General features: G+C 36.4%; 20 non-coding genes across 20 annotated transcripts; all 20 read left to right on the forward strand.

The window, feature by feature from the left end:
• Positions 1 to 305: 305 nt before the first annotated feature.
• On the forward strand, positions 306 to 387 carry TRNAL-AAG (transfer RNA leucine (anticodon AAG)). The gene has a single exon. It is a non-coding gene; the product is annotated as a tRNA-Leu (tRNA).
• A 1,208-nt stretch (positions 388 to 1,595) lies between these two features.
• Positions 1,596 to 1,677, forward strand: TRNAL-AAG (transfer RNA leucine (anticodon AAG)). The gene has a single exon. It is a non-coding gene; the product is annotated as a tRNA-Leu (tRNA).
• Positions 1,678 to 2,094: 417 nt separating this feature from the next.
• Positions 2,095 to 2,176, forward strand: TRNAL-UAG (transfer RNA leucine (anticodon UAG)). The gene has a single exon. It is a non-coding gene; the product is annotated as a tRNA-Leu (tRNA).
• Positions 2,177 to 3,074: 898 nt separating this feature from the next.
• On the forward strand, positions 3,075 to 3,156 carry TRNAL-UAG (transfer RNA leucine (anticodon UAG)). The gene has a single exon. It is a non-coding gene; the product is annotated as a tRNA-Leu (tRNA).
• Positions 3,157 to 3,893: 737 nt separating this feature from the next.
• Positions 3,894 to 3,975, forward strand: TRNAL-AAG (transfer RNA leucine (anticodon AAG)). Its single transcript has one exon. It is a non-coding gene; the product is annotated as a tRNA-Leu (tRNA).
• A 415-nt stretch (positions 3,976 to 4,390) lies between these two features.
• TRNAL-UAG (transfer RNA leucine (anticodon UAG)) lies at positions 4,391 to 4,472 on the forward strand. Its single transcript has one exon. It is a non-coding gene; the product is annotated as a tRNA-Leu (tRNA).
• Positions 4,473 to 5,209: 737 nt separating this feature from the next.
• On the forward strand, positions 5,210 to 5,291 carry TRNAL-AAG (transfer RNA leucine (anticodon AAG)). The gene has a single exon. It is a non-coding gene; the product is annotated as a tRNA-Leu (tRNA).
• A 415-nt stretch (positions 5,292 to 5,706) lies between these two features.
• On the forward strand, positions 5,707 to 5,788 carry TRNAL-UAG (transfer RNA leucine (anticodon UAG)). The gene has a single exon. It is a non-coding gene; the product is annotated as a tRNA-Leu (tRNA).
• An 898-nt stretch (positions 5,789 to 6,686) lies between these two features.
• TRNAL-UAG (transfer RNA leucine (anticodon UAG)) lies at positions 6,687 to 6,768 on the forward strand. Its single transcript has one exon. It is a non-coding gene; the product is annotated as a tRNA-Leu (tRNA).
• A 737-nt stretch (positions 6,769 to 7,505) lies between these two features.
• On the forward strand, positions 7,506 to 7,587 carry TRNAL-AAG (transfer RNA leucine (anticodon AAG)). The gene has a single exon. It is a non-coding gene; the product is annotated as a tRNA-Leu (tRNA).
• A 919-nt stretch (positions 7,588 to 8,506) lies between these two features.
• On the forward strand, positions 8,507 to 8,588 carry TRNAL-UAG (transfer RNA leucine (anticodon UAG)). The gene has a single exon. It is a non-coding gene; the product is annotated as a tRNA-Leu (tRNA).
• A 737-nt stretch (positions 8,589 to 9,325) lies between these two features.
• On the forward strand, positions 9,326 to 9,407 carry TRNAL-AAG (transfer RNA leucine (anticodon AAG)). Its single transcript has one exon. It is a non-coding gene; the product is annotated as a tRNA-Leu (tRNA).
• A 2,182-nt stretch (positions 9,408 to 11,589) lies between these two features.
• Positions 11,590 to 11,671, forward strand: TRNAL-AAG (transfer RNA leucine (anticodon AAG)). The gene has a single exon. It is a non-coding gene; the product is annotated as a tRNA-Leu (tRNA).
• Positions 11,672 to 12,088: 417 nt separating this feature from the next.
• Positions 12,089 to 12,170, forward strand: TRNAL-UAG (transfer RNA leucine (anticodon UAG)). Its single transcript has one exon. It is a non-coding gene; the product is annotated as a tRNA-Leu (tRNA).
• Positions 12,171 to 13,855: 1,685 nt separating this feature from the next.
• On the forward strand, positions 13,856 to 13,937 carry TRNAL-AAG (transfer RNA leucine (anticodon AAG)). Its single transcript has one exon. It is a non-coding gene; the product is annotated as a tRNA-Leu (tRNA).
• Positions 13,938 to 14,352: 415 nt separating this feature from the next.
• Positions 14,353 to 14,434, forward strand: TRNAL-UAG (transfer RNA leucine (anticodon UAG)). Its single transcript has one exon. It is a non-coding gene; the product is annotated as a tRNA-Leu (tRNA).
• An 898-nt stretch (positions 14,435 to 15,332) lies between these two features.
• On the forward strand, positions 15,333 to 15,414 carry TRNAL-UAG (transfer RNA leucine (anticodon UAG)). Its single transcript has one exon. It is a non-coding gene; the product is annotated as a tRNA-Leu (tRNA).
• Positions 15,415 to 16,151: 737 nt separating this feature from the next.
• On the forward strand, positions 16,152 to 16,233 carry TRNAL-AAG (transfer RNA leucine (anticodon AAG)). Its single transcript has one exon. It is a non-coding gene; the product is annotated as a tRNA-Leu (tRNA).
• Positions 16,234 to 17,152: 919 nt separating this feature from the next.
• Positions 17,153 to 17,234, forward strand: TRNAL-UAG (transfer RNA leucine (anticodon UAG)). Its single transcript has one exon. It is a non-coding gene; the product is annotated as a tRNA-Leu (tRNA).
• Positions 17,235 to 17,971: 737 nt separating this feature from the next.
• On the forward strand, positions 17,972 to 18,053 carry TRNAL-AAG (transfer RNA leucine (anticodon AAG)). The gene has a single exon. It is a non-coding gene; the product is annotated as a tRNA-Leu (tRNA).
• The last annotated feature ends 94 nt before the right edge of the window (positions 18,054 to 18,147 follow it).

The raw sequence follows: 18,147 nt of genomic DNA on the forward strand, positions 1-18,147 counted from the left end.
GGGGTTAGGCATGGAAGAAAAAGAATTAAGGATAGGCTGCAGGTATGTTCAGTGTTAAAGTTAGGGGCTCGATGTTGAAAGTTAGAAGGCTTACCTAGCAAGTGTCTGAATTGTGAGCATTGAGATGTCCCTAATATTGCAATGACCACCAGAAACACAAGCCCCAGTATCACGTACCTAACCCTAACCATATGTGAATGCTCTAATAAATCTCAATATGTTTTGTTACTTCATATAAAGTAAACAAAACACATTTAAATAATCATTTGATAGATCTTTGAGCCACATGAACACTGCACCCATGAGGTAGCATGGCCGAGCGGTCTAAGGCGCTGGATTAAGGCTCCAGTCTCTTCGGAGGCGTGGGTTCAAATCCCACTGCTGCCATATTTATTATTGATATATATTGTTAGAGGTTGATGTTTTCATTGTTCTATCCACAAGAATGCAATTCAATTAAAAAGTAAGTGTTCATCATCACATTGTTATAACAGCTAATTTCTTTCTTTGCTAACTTCCCAAAGCTGCCATATACATTTTCCAAAGAAAATGTCAGTGATTGGTTTCAAAGTGGTAAACTCGGCTAAAATGCAAATTAATTAAAAATTAACCATTTCTCATCTAGATTGCATGGCAACCAATATTCTTTTTAAAAAAAAAATCTTTTCTCACTTATGTTAAGAGCAACTAAAATGCTTAACATAAAACATATTTTTACGTATTTCTTTAATACAACAACAACAACATTTTCTGTAATTCTAGTTCTAGATTCCAGACTGTGAGAAACTATGAGTTACATTTAAGTGTGGTAGCATGGCCGAGCGGTCTAAGGCGCTGGGTTCAAATCCCACTGCTGCCATAATTATCTTCCAAAAACAAAATCAGTTATTTTCTCTTAAAGTTCAAATTCCATCTGGTGTATGATAGTTGCTGGGACAATTCAACAACAGAGTTCAAAAACGTTTATCATATTTACTAGATACTTTTCAAAAATATTTCTAAAGACTGTAGAGACATAAAAATTAACTTGAAGTGATTACAATTGGATGCATTGGGCATCCTGGTATTCGGGAAGCTGCAAGTCAGGAAACTGATAGCAGAATCCCAAACACTGGTAAAACGACTGATTTTGGAACTCTGTCCTATGTGTAGGGGATGTTATGGTTCAATGGCAGGTGGTGGGGTAATGGTTAGGCACTAAGAAGGGAGGTTAAGAGTTTGGAACTATAGTAGTATGTTTAAGGTTATGATGCAGATAGGAAGGGTCATGGTAAGATACTAAGAGGTTTTGGGGTTAGGCATGGAAGAAAAAGAATTAAGGATAGGCTGCAGGTATGTTCAGTGTTAAAGTTAGGGGCTCGATGTTGAAAGTTAGAAGGCTTACCTAGCAAGTGTCTGAATTGTGAGCATTGAGATGTCCCTAATATTGCAATGACCACCAGAAACACAAGCCCCAGTATCACGTACCTAACCCTAACCATATGTGAATGCTCTAATAAATCTCAATATGTTTTGTTACTTCATATAAAGTGAACAAAACACATTTAAATAATCGTTTGATAGATCTTTGAGCCACATGAACACTGCACCCGTGAGGTAGCATGGCCGAGCGGTCTAAGGCGCTGGATTAAGGCTCCAGTCTCTTCGGAGGCGTGGGTTCAAATCCCACTGCTGCCACATTTATTATTGATATATATATTGTTAGAGGTTGATGTTTTCATTGTTCTATCCACAAGAATGCAATTCAATTAAAAAGTAAGTGTTCATCATCACATTGTTATAACAGCTAATTTCTTTCTTTGCTAACTTCCCAAAGCTGCCATATAAATTTTCCAAAGAAAATGTCAGTGATTGGTTTCAAAGTGGTAAACTCGACTAAAATGCAAATTAATTAAAAATTAACCATTTCTCATCTAGATTGCATGGCAACCAATATTCTTTTTAAAAAAAATCTTTTCTCACTTATGTTAAGAGCATCTAAAATGCTTAACATAAAACATATTTTTACGTATTTCTTTAATACAACAACAACATTTTCTGTAATTCTAGTTCTAGATTCCAGACTGTGAGAAACTATGAGTTACCTTTAAGTGTGGTAGCATGGCCGAGCGGTCTAAGGCGCTGGATTTAGGCTCCAGTCTCTTCGGAGGCGTGGGTTCAAATCCCACTGCTGCCATAATTATCTTCCAAAAACAAAATCAGTTATTTTCTCTTAAAGTTCAAATTCTATCTAGTTGCTGGGACAATTCAACAACAGAGTTCAAAAAAGTTTATCATATTTAATAGATACTTTTCAAAAATATTTCTAAAGACTGTAAAGACATAAAAATTAACTTGAAGTGATTACAATTGGATGCATTGGGCATCCTGGCATTCGGGAAGCTGCAAGTCAGGAAACTGATAGCAGAATCCCAAACACTGGTAAAACGACTGATTTTGGAACTCTGTCCTATGTGTAGGGGATGTTATGGTTCAATGGCAGGTGGTGGGGTAATGGTTAGGCACTAAGAAGGGAGGTTAAGAGTTTGAAACTATAGGAGTATGTTTAAGGTTAAGATGCTGATAGGAAGGGTCATGGTAAGATACTAAGAGGTTTTGGGGTTAGGCATTGGAAGGAAAAGAATTAAGGATAGGCTGCAGGTATGTTCAGTGTTAGAGTTAGGAGCTCGATGTTGAAAGTTAAAAGGCTTGCCTAGCAAGTGTCAGTATTGTGAGCATTGAGATGTCCCTAATATTGCAATGACCACCAGAAACCCAAGCACCAGTATCACGTACCTAACCCTAACCATATGTGAATGCTCTAATAAATCTCAATATGTTTTGTCAGTGATTGGTTTCAAAGTGGTAAACTCGACTAAAATGCAAATTAATTAAAAATTAACCATTTCTCATCTAGATTGCATGGCAACCAATATTCTTTTTTAAAAAAAATCTTTTCTCACTTATGTTAAGAGCATCTAAAATGCTTAACATAAAACATATTTTTACGTATTTCTTTAATACAACAACAACATTTTCTGTAATTCTAGTTCTAGATTCCAGACTTTGAGAAACTATGAGTTACTTTTAAGTGTGGTAGCATGGCCGAGCGGTCTAAGGCGCTGGATTTAGGCTCCAGTCTCTTCGGAGGCGTGGGTTCAAGTCCCACTGCTGCCATAATTATCTTCCAAAAACAAAATCAGTTATTTTCTCTTAAAGTTCAAATTCTATCTGGTGTATGATAGTTGCTGGGACAATTCAACAACAGAGTTCAAAAAAGTTTATCATATTTACTAGATACTTTTCAAAAATATTTCTAAAGACTGTAGAGACCTAAAAATTAACTTGAAGTGATTACAATTGGATGCATTGGGCATCCTGGCATTCGGGAAGCTGCAAGTCAGGAAACTGATAGCAGAATCCCAAACACTGGTAAAACTACTGATTTTGGAACTCTGTCCTATGTGTAGGGGATGTTATGGTTCAATGGCAGGGGGTGGGGTAATGGTTAGGCACTAAGAAGGGAGGTTAAGAGTTTGAAACTATAGGAGTATGTTTAAGGTTATGATGCAGATAGGAAGGGTCATGGTAAGATACTAAGAGGTTTTGGGGTTAGGCATTGGAAGGAAAAGAATTAAGGATAGGCTGCAGGTATGTTCAGTGTTAGAGTTAGGAGCTCGATGTTGAAAGTTAGAAGGCTTGCCTAGCAAGTGTCAGTATTGTGAGCATTGAGATGTCCCTAATATTGCAATGACCACCAGAAACCCAAGCCCCAGTATCACGTACCTAACCCTAACCATATGTGAATGCTCTAATAAATCTCAATATGTTTTGTTACTTCATATAAAGTGAACAAAACACATTTAAATAATCGTTTGATAAATCTTTGAGCCACATGAACACTGCACCCATGAGGTAGCATGGCCGAGCGGTCTAAGGCGCTGGATTAAGGCTCCAGTCTCTTCGGAGGCGTGGGTTCAAATCCCACTGCTGCCATATTTATTATTGATATATATTGTTAGAGGTTGATGTTTTCATTGTTCTATCCACAAGAATGCAATTCAATTAAAAAGTAAGTGTTCATCATCACATTGTTATAACAGCTAATTTCTTTCTTTGCTAACTTCCCAAAGCTGCCATATAAATTTTCCAAAGAAAATGTCAGTGATTGGTTTCAAAGTGGTAAACTCGACTAAAATGCAAATTAATTAAAAATTAACCATTTCTCATCTAGATTGCATGGCAACCAATATTCTTTTTAAAAAAAATCTTTTCTCACTTATGTTAAGAGCATCTAAAATGCTTAACATAAAACATATTTTTACGTATTTCTTTAATACAACAACAACATTTTCTGTAATTCTAGTTCTAGATTCCAGACTGTGAGAAACTATGAGTTACCTTTAAGTGTGGTAGCATGGCCGAGCGGTCTAAGGCGCTGGATTTAGGCTCCAGTCTCTTCGGAGGCATGGGTTCAAATCCCACTGCTGCCATAATTATCTTCCAAAAACAAAATCAGTTATTTTCTCTTAAAGTTCAAATTCTATCTGGTGTATGATAGTTGCTGGGACAATTCAACAACAGAGTTCAAAAAAGTTTATCATATTTACTAGATACTTTTCAAAAATATTTCTAAAGACTGTAGAGACCTAAAAATTAACTTGAAGTGATTACAATTGGATGCATTGGGCATCCTGGCATTCGGGAAGCTGCAAGTCAGGAAACTGATAGCAGAATCCCAAACACTGGTAAAACTACTGATTTTGGAACTCTGTCCTATGTGTAGGGGATGTTATGGTTCAATGGCAGGGGGTGGGGTAATGGTTAGGCACTAAGAAGGGAGGTTAAGAGTTTGAAACTATAGGAGTATGTTTAAGGTTATGATGCAGATAGGAAGGGTCATGGTAAGATACTAAGAGGTTTTGGGGTTAGGCATTGGAAGGAAAAGAATTAAGGATAGGCTGCAGGTATGTTCAGTGTTAGAGTTAGGAGCTCGATGTTGAAAGTTAGAAGGCTTGCCTAGCAAGTGTCAGTATTGTGAGCATTGAGATGTCCCTAATATTGCAATGACCACCAGAAACCCAAGCCCCAGTATCACGTACCTAACCCTAACCATATGTGAATGCTCTAATAAATCTCAATATGTTTTGTTACTTCATATAAAGTGAACAAAACACATTTAAATAATCGTTTGATAAATCTTTGAGCCACATGATCACTGCACCCATGAGGTAGCATGGCTGAGCGGTCTAAGGCGCTGGATTAAGGCTCCAGTCTCTTCGGAGGCGTGGGTTCAAATCCCACTGCTGCCATATTTATTATTGATATATATTGTTAGAGGTTGATGTTTTCATTGTTCTATCCACAAGAATGCAATTCAATTAAAAAGTAAGTGTTCATCATCACATTGTTATAACAGCTAATTTCTTTCTTTGCTAACTTCCCAAAGCTGCCATATAAATTTTCCAAAGAAAATGTCAGTGATTGGTTTCAAAGTGGTAAACTCGACTAAAATGCAAATTAATTAAAAATTAACCATTTCTCATCTAGATTGCATGGCAACCAATATTCTTTTTAAAAAAAATCTTTTCTCACTTATGTTAAGAGCATCTAAAATGCTTAACATAAAACATATTTTTACGTATTTCTTTAATACAACAACAACATTTTCTGTAATTCTAGTTCTAGATTCCAGACTGTGAGAAACTATGAGTTACCTTTAAGTGTGGTAGCATGGCCGAGCGGTCTAAGGCGCTGGATTTAGGCTCCAGTCTCTTCGGAGGCGTGGGTTCAAATCCCACTGCTGCCATAATTATCTTCCAAAAACAAAATCAGTTATTTTCTCTTAAAGTTCAAATTCTATCTAGTTGCTGGGACAATTCAACAACAGAGTTCAAAAAAGTTTATCATATTTAATAGATACTTTTCAAAAATATTTCTAAAGACTGTAAAGACATAAAAATTAACTTGAAGTGATTACAATTGGATGCATTGGGCATCCTGGCATTCGGGAAGCTGCAAGTCAGGAAACTGATAGCAGAATCCCAAACACTGGTAAAACGACTGATTTTGGAACTCTGTCCTATGTGTAGGGGATGTTATGGTTCAATGGCAGGTGGTGGGGTAATGGTTAGGCACTAAGAAGGGAGGTTAAGAGTTTGAAACTATAGGAGTATGTTTAAGGTTAAGATGCTGATAGGAAGGGTCATGGTAAGATACTAAGAGGTTTTGGGGTTAGGCATTGGAAGGAAAAGAATTAAGGATAGGCTGCAGGTATGTTCAGTGTTAGAGTTAGGAGCTCGATGTTGAAAGTTAAAAGGCTTGCCTAGCAAGTGTCAGTATTGTGAGCATTGAGATGTCCCTAATATTGCAATGACCACCAGAAACCCAAGCACCAGTATCACGTACCTAACCCTAACCATATGTGAATGCTCTAATAAATCTCAATATGTTTTGTCAGTGATTGGTTTCAAAGTGGTAAACTCGACTAAAATGCAAATTAATTAAAAATTAACCATTTCTCATCTAGATTGCATGGCAACCAATATTCTTTTTAAAAAAAAATCTTTTCTCACTTATGTTAAGAGCATCTAAAATGCTTAACATAAAACATATTTTTACGTATTTCTTTAATACAACAACAACATTTTCTGTAATTCTAGTTCTAGATTCCAGACTTTGAGAAACTATGAGTTACTTTTAAGTGTGGTAGCATGGCCGAGCGGTCTAAGGCGCTGGATTTAGGCTCCAGTTTCTTCGGAGGCGTGGGTTCAAGTCCCACTGCTGCCATAATTATCTTCCAAAAAAAAAATCAGTTATTTTCTCTTAAAGTTCAAATTCTATCTGGTGTATGATAAATGCTGGGACAATTCAACAACAGAGTTCAAAAAAGTTTATCATATTTACTAGATACTTTTCAAAAATATTTCTAAAGACTGTAAAGACATAAAAATTAACTTGAAGTGATTACAATTGGATGCATTGGGCATCCTGGCATTCGGGAAGCTGCAAGTCAGGAAACTGATAGCAGAATCCCAAACACTGGTAAAACGACTGATTTTGGAACTCTGTCCTATGTGTAGGGGATGTTATGGTTCAATGGCAGGTGGTGGGGTAATGGTTAGGCACTAAGAAGGGAGGTTAATAGTTTGAAACTATAGGAGTTTGTTTAAGGTTATGATGCTGATAGGAAGTGTCATGGTAAGATACTAAGAGGTTTTGGGGTTAGGCATTGGAAGGAAAAGAATTAAGGATAGGCTGCAGGTATGTTCAGTGTTAGAGTTAGGAGCTCGATGTTGAAAGTTAGAAGGCTTGCCTAGCAAGTGTCAGTATTGTGAGCATTGAGATGTCCCTAATATTGCAATGACCACCAGAAACCCAAGCACCAGTATCACGTACCTAACCCTAACCATATGTGAATGCTCTAATAAATCTCAATATGTTTTGTTACTTCATATAAAGTGAACAAAACACATTTAAATAATCATTTGATAGATCTTTGAGCCACATGAACACTGCACCCATGAGGTAGCATGGCCGAGCGGTCTAAGGCGCTGGATTAAGGCTCCAGTCTCTTCGGAGGCGTGGGTTCAAATCCCACTGCTGCCATATTTGTTATTGATATATATATTGTTAGAGGTTGATGTTTTTATTGTTCTATCCACAAGAATGTAATTCAATTAAAAAGTAAGTGTTCATCATCACATTGTTATAACAGCTAATTTCTTTCTTTGCTAACTTCCCAAAGCTGCCATATAAATTTTCCAAAGAAAATGTCAGTAATTGGTTTCAAAGTGGTAAACTCGACTAAAAAGCAAATTAATTAAAAATTAACCATTTCTCATCTAGATTTCATGGCAACCAATATTCTTTTTAAAAAAAATCTTTTCTCACTTATGTTAAGAGCATCTAAAATGCTTAACATAAAACATATTTTTACGTATTTCTTTAATACAACAACAACATTTTCTGTAATTCTAGTTCTAGATTCCAGACTGTGAGAAACTATGAGTTACCTTTAAGAGTGGTAGCATGGCCGAGCGGTCTAAGGCGCTGGATTTAGGCTCCAGTCTCTTCGGAGGCGTGGGTTCAAATCCCACTTCTGCCATATTTGTTATTGATATATATATATTGTTAGAGGTTGATGTTTTCATTGTTCTATCCACAAGAATGTAATTCAATTAAAAAGTAAGTGTTCATCATCACATTGTTATAACAGCTAATTTCTTTATTTGCTAACTTCCCAAAGCTGCCATATAAATTTTCCAAAGAAAATGTCAGTAATTGGTTTCAAAGTGGTAAACTCGACTAAAATGCAAATTAATTAAAAATTAACCATTTCTCATCAAGATTGCATGGCAACCAATATTCTTTTTAAAAAAAAATCTTTTCTCACTTATGTTAAGAGCATCTAAAATGCTTAACATAAAACATATTTTTACGTATTTCTTTAATACAACAACAACATTTTCTGTAATTCTAGTTCTAGATTCCAGACTGTGAGAAACTATGAGTTGCCTTTAAGTGTGGTAGCATGGCCGAGCGGTCTAAGGCGCTGGATTTAGGCTCCAGTCTCTTCGGAGGCATGGGTTCAAATCCCACTGCTGCCATAATTATCTTCCAAAAACAAAATCAGTTATTTTCTCTTAAAGTTCAAATTCTATCTGGTGTATGATAGTTGCTGGGACAATTCAACAACAGAGTTCAAAAAAGTTTATCATATTTACTAGATACTTTTCAAAAATATTTCTAAAGACTGTAGAGACCTAAAAATTAACTTGAAGTGATTACAATTGGATGCATTGGGCATCCTGGCATTCGGGAAGCTGCAAGTCAGGAAACTGATAGCAGAATCCCAAACACTGGTAAAACTACTGATTTTGGAACTCTGTCCTATGTGTAGGGGATGTTATGGTTCAATGGCAGGGGGTGGGGTAATGGTTAGGCACTAAGAAGGGAGGTTAAGAGTTTGAAACTATAGGAGTATGTTTAAGGTTATGATGCAGATAGGAAGGGTCATGGTAAGATACTAAGAGGTTTTGGGGTTAGGCATTGGAAGGAAAAGAATTAAGGATAGGCTGCAGGTATGTTCAGTGTTAGAGTTAGGAGCTCGATGTTGAAAGTTAGAAGGCTTGCCTAGCAAGTGTCAGTATTGTGAGCATTGAGATGTCCCTAATATTGCAATGACCACCAGAAACCCAAGCCCCAGTATCACGTACCTAACCCTAACCATATGTGAATGCTCTAATAAATCTCAATATGTTTTGTTACTTCATATAAAGTGAACAAAACACATTAAAATAATCGTTTGATAAATCTTTGAGCCACATGAACACTGCACCCATGAGGTAGCATGGCCGAGCGGTCTAAGGCGCTGGATTAAGGCTCCAGTCTCTTCGGAGGCGTGGGTTCAAATCCCACTGCTGCCATATTTATTATTGATATATATTGTTAGAGGTTGATGTTTTCATTGTTCTATCCACAAGAATGCAATTCAATTAAAAAGTAAGTGTTCATCATCACATTGTTATAACAGCTAATTTCTTTCTTTGCTAACTTCCCAAAGCTGCCATATAAATTTTCCAAAGAAAATGTCAGTGATTGGTTTCAAAGTGGTAAACTCGACTAAAATGCAAATTAATTAAAAATTAACCATTTCTCATCTAGATTGCATGGCAACCAATATTCTTTTTAAAAAAAATCTTTTCTCACTTATGTTAAGAGCATCTAAAATGCTTAACATAAAACATATTTTTACGTATTTCTTTAATACAACAACAACATTTTCTGTAATTCTAGTTCTAGATTCCAGACTGTGAGAAACTATGAGTTACCTTTAAGTGTTGTAGCATGGCTGAGCGGTCTAAGGCGCTGGATTTAGGCTCCAGTCTCTTCGGAGGCGTGGGTTCAAATCCCACTGCTGCCATAATTATCTTCCAAAAACAAAATCAGTTATTTTCTCTTAAAGTTCAAATTCTATCTAGTTGCTGGGACAATTCAACAACAGAGTTCAAAAAAGTTTATCATATTTAATAGATACTTTTCAAAAATATTTCTAAAGACTGTAAAGACATAAAAATTAACTTGAAGTGATTACAATTGGATGCATTGGGCATCCTGGCATTCGGGAAGCTGCAAGTCAGGAAACTGATAGCAGAATCCCAAACACTGGTAAAACGACTGATTTTGGAACTCTGTCCTATGTGTAGGGGATGTTATGGTTCAATGGCAGGTGGTGGGGTAATGGTTAGGCACTAAGAAGGGAGGTTAAGAGTTTGAAACTATAGGAGTATGTTTAAGGTTAAGATGCTGATAGGAAGGGTCATGGTAAGATACTAAGAGGTTTTGGGGTTAGGCATTGGAAGGAAAAGAATTAAGGATAGGCTGCAGGTATGTTCAGTGTTAGAGTTAGGAGCTCGATGTTGAAAGTTAAAAGGCTTGCCTAGCAAGTGTCAGTATTGTGAGCATTGAGATGTCCCTAATATTGCAATGACCACCAGAAACCCAAGCACCAGTATCACGTACCTAACCCTAACCATATGTGAATGCTCTAATAAATCTCAATATGTTTTGTCAGTGATTGGTTTCAAAGTGGTAAACTCGACTAAAATGCAAATTAATTAAAAATTAACCATTTCTCATCTAGATTGCATGGCAACCAATATTCTTTTTAAAAAAAATCTTTTCTCACTTATGTTAAGAGCATCTAAAATGCTTAACATAAAACATATTTTTACGTATTTCTTTAATACAACAACAACATTTTCTGTAATTCTAGTTCTAGATTCCAGACTGTGAGAAACTATGAGTTACTTTTAAGTGTGGTAGCATGGCCGAGCGGTCTAAGGCGCTGGGTTCAAATCCCACTGCTGCCATAATTATCTTCCAAAAACAAAATCAGTTATTTTCTCTTAAAGTTCAAATTCCATCTGGTGTATGATAGTTGCTGGGACAATTCAACAACAGAGTTCAAAAACGTTTATCATATTTACTAGATACTTTTCAAAAATATTTCTAAAGACTGTAGAGACATAAAAATTAACTTGAAGTGATTACAATTGGATGCATTGGGCATCCTGGTATTCGGGAAGCTGCAAGTCAGGAAACTGATAGCAGAATCCCAAACACTGGTAAAACGACTGATTTTGGAACTCTGTCCTATGTGTAGGGGATGTTATGGTTCAATGGCAGGTGGTGGGGTAATGGTTAGGCACTAAGAAGGGAGGTTAAGAGTTTGGAACTATAGTAGTATGTTTAAGGTTATGATGCAGATAGGAAGGGTCATGGTAAGATACTAAGAGGTTTTGGGGTTAGGCATGGAAGAAAAAGAATTAAGGATAGGCTGCAGGTATGTTCAGTGTTAAAGTTAGGGGCTCGATGTTGAAAGTTAGAAGGCTTACCTAGCAAGTGTCTGAATTGTGAGCATTGAGATGTCCCTAATATTGCAATGACCACCAGAAACACAAGCCCCAGTATCACGTACCTAACCCTAACCATATGTGAATGCTCTAATAAATCTCAATATGTTTTGTTACTTCATATAAAGTGAACAAAACACATTTAAATAATCGTTTGATAGATCTTTGAGCCACATGAACACTGCACCCATGAGGTAGCATGGCCGAGCGGTCTAAGGCGCTGGATTAAGGCTCCAGTCTCTTTGGAGGCGTGGGTTCAAATCCCACTGCTGCCACATTTATTATTGATATATATATTGTTAGAGGTTGATGTTTTCATTGTTCTATCCACAAGAATGCAATTCAATTAAAAAGTAAGTGTTCATCATCACATTGTTATAACAGCTAATTTCTTTCTTTGCTAACTTCCCAAAGCTGCCATATAAATTTTCCAAAGAAAATGTCAGTGATTGGTTTCAAAGTGGTAAACTCGACTAAAATGCAAATTAATTAAAAATTAACCATTTCTCATCTAGATTGCATGGCAACCAATATTCTTTTTAAAAAAAATCTTTTCTCACTTATGTTAAGAGCATCTAAAATGCTTAACATAAAACATATTTTTACGTATTTCTTTAATACAACAACAACATTTTCTGTAATTCTAGTTCTAGATTCCAGACTGTGAGAAACTATGAGTTACCTTTAAGTGTGGTAGCATGGCCGAGCGGTCTAAGGCGCTGGATTTAGGCTCCAGTCTCTTCGGAGGCGTGGGTTCAAATCCCACTGCTGCCATAATTATCTTCCAAAAACAAAATCAGTTATTTTCTCTTAAAGTTCAAATTCTATCTAGTTGCTGGGACAATTCAACAACAGAGTTCAAAAAAGTTTATCATATTTAATAGATACTTTTCAAAAATATTTCTAAAGACTGTAAAGACATAAAAATTAACTTGAAGTGATTACAATTGGATGCATTGGGCATCCTGGCATTCGGGAAGCTGCAAGTCAGGAAACTGATAGCAGAATCCCAAACACTGGTAAAACGACTGATTTTGGAACTCTGTCCTATGTGTAGGGGATGTTATGGTTCAATGGCAGGTGGTGGGGTAATGGTTAGGCACTAAGAAGGGAGGTTAAGAGTTTGAAACTATAGGAGTATGTTTAAGGTTAAGATGCTGATAGGAAGGGTCATGGTAAGATACTAAGAGGTTTTGGGGTTAGGCATTGGAAGGAAAAGAATTAAGGATAGGCTGCAGGTATGTTCAGTGTTAGAGTTAGGAGCTCGATGTTGAAAGTTAAAAGGCTTGCCTAGCAAGTGTCAGTATTGTGAGCATTGAGATGTCCCTAATATTGCAATGACCACCAGAAACCCAAGCACCAGTATCACGTACCTAACCCTAACCATATGTGAATGCTCTAATAAATCTCAATATGTTTTGTCAGTGATTGGTTTCAAAGTGGTAAACTCGACTAAAATGCAAATTAATTAAAAATTAACCATTTCTCATCTAGATTGCATGGCAACCAATATTCTTTTTAAAAAAAATCTTTTCTCACTTATGTTAAGAGCATCTAAAATGCTTAACATAAAACATATTTTTACGTATTTCTTTAATACAACAACAACATTTTCTGTAATTCTAGTTCTAGATTCCAGACTTTGAGAAACTATGAGTTACTTTTAAGTGTGGTAGCATGGCCGAGCGGTCTAGGGCGCTGGGTTCAAATCCCACTGCTGCCATAATTATCTTCCAAAAACAAAATCAGTTATTTTCTCTTAAAGTTCAAATTCCATCTGGTGTATGATAGTTGCTGGGACAATTCAACAACAGAGTTCAAAAACGTTTATCATATTTACTAGATACTTTTCAAAAATATTTCTAAAGACTGTAGAGACATAAAAATTAACTTGAAGTGATTACAATTGGATGCATTGGGCATCCTGGTATTCGGGAAGCTGCAAGTCAGGAAACTGATAGCAGAATCCCAAACACTGGTAAAACGACTGATTTTGGAACTCTGTCCTATGTGTAGGGGATGTTATGGTTCAATGGCAGGTGGTGGGGTAATGGTTAGGCACTAAGAAGGGAGGTTAAGAGTTTGGAACTATAGTAGTATGTTTAAGGTTATGATGCAGATAGGAAGGGTCATGGTAAGATACTAAGAGGTTTTGGGGTTAGGCATGGAAGAAAAAGAATTAAGGATAGGCTGCAGGTATGTTCAGTGTTAAAGTTAGGGGCTCGATGTTGAAAGTTAGAAGGCTTACCTAGCAAGTGTCTGAATTGTGAGCATTGAGATGTCCCTAATATTGCAATGACCACCAGAAACACAAGCCCCAGTATCACGTACCTAACCCTAACCATATGTGAATGCTCTAATAAATCTCAATATGTTTTGTTACTTCATATAAAGTGAACAAAACACATTTAAATAATCGTTTGATAGATCTTTGAGCCACATGAACACTGCACCCATGAGGTAGCATGGCCGAGCGGTCTAAGGCGCTGGATTAAGGCTCCAGTCTCTTCGGAGGCGTGGGTTCAAATCCCACTGCTGCCATATTTATTATTGATATATATTGTTAGAGGTTGATGTTTTCATTGTTCTATCCACAAGAATGCAATTCAATTAAAAAGTAAGTGTTCATCATCACATTGTTATAACAGCTAATTTCTTTCTTTGCTAACTTCCCAAAGCTGCCATATAAATTTTCCAAAGAAAATGTCAGTGATTGGTTTCAAAGTGGTAAACTCGACTAAAATGCAAATTAATTAAAAATTAACCATTTCTCATCTAGATTGCATGGCAACCAATATTCTTTTTAAAAAAAATCTTTTCTCACTTATGTTAAGAGCATCTAAAATGCTTAACATAAAACATATTTTTACGTATTTCTTTAATACAACAACAACATTTTCTGTAATTCTAGTTCTAGATTCCAGACTGTGAGAAACTATGAGTTACCTTTAAGTGTGGTAGCATGGCCAAGCGGTCTAAGGCGCTGGATTTAGGCTCCAGTCTCTTCGGAGGCGTGGGTTCAAATCCCACTGCTGCCATAATTATCTTCCAAAAACAAAATCAGTTATTTTCTCTTAAAGTTCAAATTCTATCTAGTTGCAGGGACAATTCAACAACAGAGTTCAAAAAAGTTTATCATATTTAATAGATACTTTTCAAAAATATTTCTAAAGACTGTAAAGACATAAAAATTAACTTGAAGTGATTACAATTGGATGCATTGGGCATTCTGGCATTCGGGAAGCTGCAAGTCAGGAAACTGATAGCAGAATCCCAAACACTGGTAAAACGACTGATTTTGGAACTCTGTCCTATGTGTAGGGGATGTTATGGTTCAATGGCAGGTGGTGGGGTAATGGTTAGGCACTAAGAAGGGAGGTTAAGAGTTTGAAACTATAGGAGTATGTTTAAGGTTAAGATGCTGATAGGAAGGGTCATGGTAAGATACTAAGAGGTTTTGGGGTTAGGCATTGGAAGGAAAAGAATTAAGGATAGGCTGCAGGTATGTTCAGTGTTAGAGTTAGGAGCTCGATGTTGAAAGTTAAAAGGCTTGCCTAGCAAGTGTCAGTATTGTGAGCATTGAGATGTCCCTAATATTGCAATGACCACCAGAAACCCAAGCACCAGTATCACGTACCTAACCCTAACCATATGTGAATGCTCTAATAAATCTCAATATGTTTTGTCAGTGATTGGTTTCAAAGTGGTAAACTCGACTAAAATGCAAATTAATTAAAAATTAACCATTTCTCATCTAGATTGCATGGCAACCAATATTCTTTTTTAAAAAAAATCTTTTCTCACTTATGTTAAGAGCATCTAAAATGCTTAACATAAAACATATTTTTACGTATTTCTTTAATACAACAACAACATTTTCTGTAATTCTAGTTCTAGATTCCAGACTTTGAGAAACTATGAGTTACTTTTAAGTGTGGTAGCATGGCCGAGCGGTCTAAGGCGCTGGATTTAGGCTCCAGTCTCTTCGGAGGCGTGGGTTCAAGTCCCACTGCTGCCATAATTATCTTCCAAAAAAAAAATCAGTTATTTTCTCTTAAAGTTCAAATTCTATCTGGTGTATGATAGTTGCTGGGACAATTCAACAACAGAGTTCAAAAAAGTTTATCATATTTACTAGATACTTTTCAAAAATATTTCTAAAGACTGTAAAGACATAAAAATTAACTTGAAGTGATAACAATTGGATGCATTGGGCATCCTGGCATTCGGGAAGCTGCAAGTCAGGAAACTGATAGCAGAATCCCAAACACTGGTAAAACGACTGATTTTGGAACTCTGTCCTATGTGTAGGGGATGTTATGGTTCAATGGCAGGTGGTGGGGTAATGGTTAGGCACTAAGAAGGGAGGTTAATAGTTTGAAACTATAGGAGTTTGTTTAAGGTTATGATGCTGATAGGAAGTGTCATGGTAAGATACTAAGAGGTTTTGGGGTTAGGCATTGGAAGGAAAAGAATTAAGGATAGGCTGCAGGTATGTTCAGTGTTAGAGTTAGGAGCTCGATGTTGAAAGTTAGAAGGCTTGCCTAGCAAGTGTCAGTATTGTGAGCATTGAGATGTCCCTAATATTGCAATGACCACCAGAAACCCAAGCACCAGTATCACGTACCTAACCCTAACCATATGTGAATGCTCTAATAAATCTCAATATGTTTTGTTACTTCATATAAAGTGAACAAAACACATTTAAATAATCATTTGATAGATCTTTGAGCCACATGAACACTGCACCCATGAGGTAGCATGGCCGAGCGGTCTAAGGCGCTGGATTAAGGCTCCAGTCTCTTCGGAGGCGTGGGTTCAAATCCCACTGCTGCCATATTTGTTATTGATATATATATTGTTAGAGGTTGATGTTTTTATTGTTCTATCCACAAGAATGTAATTCAATTAAAAAGTAAGTGTTCATCATAACATTGTTATAACAGCTAATTTCTTTCTTTGCTAACTTCCCAAAGCTGCCATATAAATTTTCCAAAGAAAATGTCAGTAATTGGTTTCAAAGTGGTAAACTCGACTAAAAAGCAAATTAATTAAAAATTAACCATTTCTCATCTAGATTGCATGGCAACCAATATTCTTTTTAAAAAAAATCTTTTCTCACTTATGTTAAGAGCATCTAAAATGCTTAACATAAAACATATTTTTACGTATTTCTTTAATACAACAACAACATTTTCTGTAATTCTAGTTCTAGATTCCAGACTGTGAGAAACTATGAGTTACCTTTAAGAGTGGTAGCATGGCCGAGCGGTCTAAGGCGCTGGATTTAGGCTCCAGTCTCTTCGGAGGCGTGGGTTCAAATCCCACTTCTGCCATATTTGTTATTGATATATATATATTGTTAGAGGTTGATGTTTTCATTGTTCTATCCACAAGAATGTAATTCAATTAAAAAGTAAGTGTTCATCATCACATTGTTATAACAGCTAATTTCTTTATTTGCTAACTTCCCAAAGCTGCCATATAAATTTTCCAAAGAAAATGTCAGTAATTGGTTTCAAAGTGGTAAACTCGACTAAAATGCAAATTAATTAAAAATTAACCATTTCTCATCAAGATTGCATGGCAACCAATATTCTTTTTAAAAAAAAATCTTTTCTCACTTATGTTAAGAGCATCTAAAATGCTTAACATAAAACATATTTTTACGTATTTCTTTAATACAACAACAACATTTTCTGTAATTCTAGTTCTAGATTCCAGACTGTGAGAAACTATGAGTTACCTTTAAGTGTGGTAGCATGGCCGAGCGGTCTAAGGCGCTGGATTTAGGCTCCAGTCTCTTCGGAGGCATGGGTTCAAATCCCACTGCTGCCATAATTATCTTCCAAAAACAAAATCAGTTATTTTCTCTTAAAGTTCAAATTCTATCTGGTGTATGATAGTTGCTGGGACAATTCAACAACAGAGTTCAAAAAAGTTTATCATATTTACTAGATACTTTTCAAAAATATTTCTAAAGACTGTAGAGACCTAAAAATTAACTTGAAGTGATTACAATTGGATGCATTGGGCATCCTGGCATTCGGGAAGCTGCAAGTCAGGAAACTGATAGCAGAATCCCAAACACTGGTAAAACGACTGATTTTGGAACTCTGTCCTATGTGTAGGGGATGTTATGGTTCAATGGCAGGTGGTGGGGTAATGGTTAGGCACTAAGAAGGGAGGTTAATAGTTTGAAACTATAGGAGTTTGTTTAAGGTTATGATGCTGATAGGAAGTGTCATGGTAAGATACTAAGAGGTTTTGGGGTTAGGCATTGGAAGGAAAAGAATTAAGGATAGGCTGCAGGTATGTTCAGTGTTAGAGTTAGGAGCTCGATGTTGAAAGTTAGAAGGCTTGCCTAGCAAGTGTCAGTATTGTGAGCATTGAGATGTCCCTAATATTGCAATGACCACCAGAAACCCAAGCACCAGTATCACGTACCTAACCCTAACCATATGTGAATGCTCTAATAAATCTCAATATGTTTTGTTACTTCATATAAAGTGAACAAAACACATTTAAATAATCATTTGATAGATCTTTGAGCCACATGAACACTGCACCCATGAGGTAGCATGGCCGAGCGGTCTAAGGCGCTGGATTAAGGCTCCAGTCTCTTCGGAGGCGTGGGTTCAAATCCCACTGCTGCCATATTTGTTATTGATATATATATTGTTAGAGGTTGATGTTTTTATTGTTCTATCCACAAGAATGTAATTCAATTAAAAAGTAAGTGTTCATCATC

Source organism: Crinia signifera, chromosome 6 (assembly GCF_055691185.1).
Source record: "Crinia signifera chromosome 6, ASM5569118v1, whole genome shotgun sequence".
In the NCBI taxonomy this organism is placed as follows: domain Eukaryota; kingdom Metazoa; phylum Chordata; class Amphibia; order Anura; family Myobatrachidae; genus Crinia; species Crinia signifera.